A 6147-nucleotide genomic window follows, 5' to 3' on the forward strand; every position below is an offset into this window, starting at 1 on the left:
ACGTAGCAGAGGGAAGCATTCGGCACCGGCTCAGACAGCTTATCGCTGCAGGGGCTGCTAAAGAAAAGCAGGTTTGAGGGATTTGGAAGGGGAGGAAAAGGTTAGATTGAGAACAGAAGATGGTATCAGCCAAGGAAGTTGGATACAAACAGAAGACAGGGTGAGTGAGCCTATCTAGCCCATTATATGAAATAAAAATTGAGTATCATTACAATAGCTTAAAAAAATTAGTGTAGCTGGTAGAAACAGCAGTTAAAAACTCTGTATTTTTTAAATCCTTTTTCTACACTGTTCTATACACTACAGATTAAATTTCTGTGAGGATATCCTGTTTCTTGATGGGTTCATCTTAACTGTTGTAATCAGCCTTGGGAAGCCAGGTGTTATAAAGTTGATGGAATATATTGAAATTAAATGGAAGTAAAATTAAACTCTCCTTTCATTGGGGCTCATAGAATCACATCTTCACTTCATGTTTTGTAGAAGGTTACATTTTAGATACACAAATACACAAAGAGGTGCTGGACTTGGGAAGGTGGGAAGGGGGGGGGGTTGAGGGAAGAAGAAGGTACTGGATTCAGGATGAGGTTGAGGGATAAAGGAGCAGTGCTGGTCTCAAGGGAGGGCTAGGAAAAAAGTGAGTGTGGTGCTGGATTCAGGAGACACCTGAGAGATAAAGAGAAAGTGGTGCTGGAGTCACGGGGGGGGGGGGGGGGCTGAGGGATAAAGAGAAAGTTGCTGGACTCAGGGAGAGGCTGAGGGAATGAGAGGAAGAGTTACTGGACTCATGGGGGGCTGAGGGAATGAGAAGAAGAGCTGCTGAACTCATGGGGGGGGGGGCCTGAGGGCAGAAGGAGAGGTTCTGGACTCCAGGGGGACTCAGGGAAGAACAGGGAAAGGTCCTGGACTCATTGGGGAGAAGGGAGATGTGCTGAACCCATGGGGGGGGGGGGGGCAAGAGGGAGGGAAGGGGAGAGGTGCTAGATCTGCAGGGGTAGGGGGATAGAAGAGATACGAGACTACTGGTGAGGGGACCAGGGAGAGAGGAAGAAGAAGATGGAAGGTCATAGGGGGATGGAGAGAGTAAGTAAGAGAAGGGGAGAGATGCTGGACTCACAGGAGATGCAGGTACACAAACCTTGATGCGGTGCTCCTTCCTGGGTTGTATAGGGGCTAAACCATGCTTAGCAGGCTTTTATTTTTACTGTGCAGTTTTGACACTTACACAACCTGGAAAGGTGCATGACACTGGGATATGTGTAGTCACTTCTCTTGGCACCAGACTGGATTTCCTGAGTAGGTTCTTGAGCTGCTGCCCTGCTGAACACTGAAGCTTCCCTTTGAGGTGTGGGGAAGGGAGAGAGAGGGGGTGGGGGGAGACAAGGAGCTGCTGGACCATAAGGAGGAAAAAGAAAGAGAGGACATGGAGTTGCTGCAGCATTGGGGTGGAGGGAAAGAAAGAAAGAGAGGACAGAGAATTGCTGGACCATAAAAGTGGAGGGGCAGAGAGAGGACAGAAAGTTGTTTGACCATAGGTGTAGAGGGGATAGGGAGTTACTGGACCATAGGGGTGGAGAGAAAGGAAGAAGGGATAGGGAGTTGCTGGACCATAAGGAGGAAGGGGGGAGGAGAAAGGGAATTTCTGGACCATAGGGGTGGAAGAGAAGGGAGAGGGGACAGGGAAATGCTGGACCATAGTGGTGGAGGAGAGGGGAGGGGCAGAGAGATACTGGGCTACAAGGGTGTAAGAAGGGAGAGGGAGGGGGAGATATTTGTCATGGTGGAATCATGTGGGAGAGACCATGGGGGATCTCAAGGAGAGGATAGTTAAGTACAGAGGGATGAATTGTACTAATGAGGAGTAGGTGAAAGAGAAGGGATTAGGAGGCCAGGGATGGAGTGGCACAGGAGATGTAGGGGGGAGGAGGAGGACATGGAAAGTTGATAGGTACTGGCAAGTGAAATATAGGTGGAGGACTGAAGAGCGAGAAGGTGAAATTTGAGGGGAGAGACAGAAAACAGAAAGAGAGAGGCAATATATTAGAGAGATATAGTGAGGGAATAGGAAACTATAAGAGTAACGTGGAGAAAGGACAAATGGACTGCACTTACTGGAAAGAGAGCAGAAGACAAACAGGAAAACAGAAAAGAAGAAACTGGAAACAATATGCTTAGAAAATAAAGTACCAGGCAACAAAGGTAGGAAAAAAAGTGTTTTATCTGAATTTATTTGGTGGAATGTTAGCTTTGGGAAATGTGCATCATGGATGTCAGTACAAGAGGAAACGCATTTCTGTTTTTATTTTTCCTATGTTATGGTACATACCTAGTTCGACTTCTTCGGTTTCCCAGTTCAGTTTTTGTCTTTATATTTCTAATTTGTGATCCCTTGTTCTGTATTTGGTGTGTGACCGAGGTGTAGTATTCTGTTGGCAAATAGTTTCTGTGTAGAATTCTGTAGCAGTCCCACTTCTTCTGTTGTACCATGGTAGGTGTATTGGTATTCTAGCGCTCTATGTATTGTTTGTTGTGCTGCCTGTTCTTACACAGGGTTCTTGTTGTTTAAATCATAGGAATCAGTCCTACTGTTCTATGGTAGATTTTCTATATGTATGTTGAGTTAGGATTTTTTTCAAGTTTTGTGTTATTTCACAATGTGCCTGGTAGTGGAAAAATATATTTCGCTATTACTGAGATAATATGAGAATCAGAATTCTTTTTTTGTATGATAATGTGCTAATTACAATCTGCACCTATTATTGGGAGGTGGGGGAGATAGGGTTTTTGTGGATGCAGAACATGTTTACATTTAATATATAAGAACTGATATACTGTATCAGATCAAAGGTCCATGAGGGTCATGTATGTAGTGTGTCATGGATGTGAGCATCATTCAAGGAGAGAGAGAGAGAGAGAGAGAGAGAGAGAGAGTGATGCTGGATTCTGACAAAAAAGAAAGATGGGGTAATGCTTGGATGGGGAGGAAGAGTGAGAGATGCTGGATGGGGAAAGAGAGATAGGGGTGATGAGTGAAAAGAGAGATAGATGGGGTAATGCTGGATGGGGGAGAAGAGTGAGAGTAATAGAGTGAAGCTGGATGGGGAGACGAGCAAAAAAATGTTATTTAGTCCAATAAAAAGATATCACCTTATTTTCTGGGTTTTGTTGTTTTATTTGTATTTGTTAATGTCTAATAAAGTGATTGGAATATGTCAGTTTTTAAATTTGCAGCTACTAACTTTGTTTTGTACATGACAGGGGGGTACATATCATTGTTTCTACTTTTCTGGTGTTGCAGACTCTGGCTTCTTGGGGGTTCAGATTAATTTGTCTATATGTTTCTATTTTTAGGTTATGATTACTTATTCTGTATTTGGTGAGGGTCTGTGTGTGAAAGAGGCTAGGTATTCTGTTAAGCACTGAATTCCTGTGTAGGATCAATCTGTATTAATCCAGCTTGCTTAGTTTTCTCAATAGATGTATTGAGTTCTAGTACCGACTGCAATATTTACAGTGCTGTCTTTTCCTAGATAGACCCTTGTTGTGTGATTCAGAATAAACACTCAATTCTTCCGTCCGGGCACATTTTCAGTGCTGCCAATGAAAAAAAATAGGCGCTGGTGCCAGAAGAACTCCGTTGGGGGAGCAGCCGCTCCCCTGGCTAGCTACGCCACTGATCATGGGCTGGGTGTCGGCAGATGATCTCTGGCAGCCTGCCTCAGGGACCAATCACAGGCTGTTAAGAACTTCCCAAAGCGACTGAAGTTGGGGTGTAGAGATACTTTGAGCATTCACAGGGCTTCCTTTTACTAATAGATTTAGCGTACGCTAATGCAAAGCAGCCCAGCGAAAGGACCCTAACCTCTTTAGTCTTTCCTCTTAGGATATTGTTTCCTCCCTTTTATCATTTTGGTCACCCTTTTCTGTACATTTTCTAATCCCACTGTATCTATTTTGACATGTAGCATCAGAATTGCATGCAATAGTCAAGGTGTAACCACACCATGGAGCGATGGAGAGGTATTATAACTTGTTTACTTATTAATAATTAAAATAAATAAATAAAGATGAAAGCAGATAACAAGTTAACATATATAACAAATATAAAATACCTTCCAAAATACAAAGAAATCCATCAAAGAATATATACATCGATCATGTGCTTTCCCTGCCTAGATGCCATGTTTGTTTAAATCATTTTATAAGAGTATATAAACATGCAAACAAGATCAGGCAACAAATTGAAGACACAATTCATCCCCAGCATCCCTCTTCCCCCCATGCTCCCCCGTTTTACCCATAGGTAACCATACAATCAGTGCGTGGAACATGGCACAGTGCTCTATAGTAACATAGTCAATGACAGCAGATAATACTACTACTACCTGTATGGTCCATCCAGTCTGCCCAACAAGATAAACTCCATCTATATGGTATGTGATACTGCATATGTATACCTGGTCTTGATTTGTCCTTGCCATTTTCAGGGCATAGACCATAGAACTGTGCCCAGCACTGTCCTTGTTCTCCAACTACTGAACAGAATTTGTCCAGCCATGATCAGAGCACAGCCGTAAACGTTTGCCCAGTACTAGCTTTGCTTCCCAATTACTGGTGTTGCTTCCTAATCTCCGCTAAGCTTCTTTGGATCCATTCCTTCTAAACAGGATTCCTTTGTGTTATCCACGCGTTCTTGAATTCCATTGCAGTTCTTATCTCCATCACCTCCCACGGGAGGGCATTCTAGGTATGTACCACCCTCTCCATTAAAAAATATTTCCGGACGTTATTCCTGAGTCTGCCCCCTTTCAACCTCAATTCATGTCCTCTAGTTCTAGTGCTTTGCAGTTTCTGGAAAAAGTTTGTTTGCGGATTAATACCTTTCAAATATTTGAATGTCTCCTTTTCACCAGGGTATACATGTTCAGGTAGTATGTCTCTCCTCGTATGTCTTGCAAAGCATTTTCCATACCATTTTCATCATTTTTCTTTGAACCACTTCAAATCTTTTTATATCCTTAGTAAGATATGGCCTCCAAAACTGAACAAATAATCCAAGTGGGGCCTCACGAATGATTGTAGAGGGGCATCAACACCCCTCTCTCTGTAGGCTGGCATCCTTCTGGCGATGGCCACCGCCTTCTCGCACTGTTTCACAACCATCATTCCAAGGTCCCTCTCCTGAGCCAAGCTTACCAATCTCTTCCCTCCTATCTGGTATCTGTTTTGGATTTCTGCGCCTCAAGTGCATCACTCTGCACTTCTTGGCATTAAATTTTAACTACAGTTCACACAAGATATCTTGTTATAAATTAGAGTGTGTGAATAGATATCTACTCACTCAGAGCATTACCATGTGTGTTAAAGATTAGTTGGATTTTCAAATTAAATTTTAACTGCCAAACCCTTGACCTTTCTTCTAATGTTTGGAAATCATTTCTCATGGTTTCTACTCCATCCACTCTATTGGCTATCTTCGTGTTATCCACAAAAAGTCAAACTTTTTCTTCAAATCCTTCAGTAATGTTGCTCAAAATATATTAAACGGAATTGGCCCCAGCACCACCCTGAGACACTCTACTACTCACCTTCTTTTCATTGGAGCAGATTCCATTTACCACCACCCTCTGCTGCCTGTCGGTCAACAGTTTCCAATCCAGTTCACTACTTTGGATCCTAAGTTCAGCTCTCTCAGCTTATTCATGAGTCTTCTGTGAGGGACCATATCAGCGGCTTTGCTGAAATCCAAGTAGATTACATCTAGAGCGCATCCTTCATCCAATTCTTTGGCCACCCAGTCAAAGAAGTCAATAAGATTTGTTTGGCAGGATTTTCCTTTGGTGAAGCCATGCTCTCGGATCCTATAACCTGTTGGCTTCCAGGAAGTTAAGTATCCTTTCCTTCACAGTGACTCCATTATTTTTTCCTACCACTGACTTGAAGCTTACCAACCTGTAGTTTCCCACTTTTTTCCCTGTCTCCGCTTTTGTGAAGAGGAACCACATCAGCTCATCTCCAGTCCCAAGGAACTGCTCCTGTCTCTCTAAAGATCTATTAAATAAATCCTTAAGAGGTCCCGCCAGGACTTCACTGAACTCTCTCAATATCCTGGGATGTATCCTATCCGGCCCCATAAATTGTCCACTT

Source organism: Microcaecilia unicolor, chromosome 3 (assembly GCF_901765095.1).
Source record: "Microcaecilia unicolor chromosome 3, aMicUni1.1, whole genome shotgun sequence".
NCBI lineage: Eukaryota > Metazoa > Chordata > Amphibia > Gymnophiona > Siphonopidae > Microcaecilia > Microcaecilia unicolor.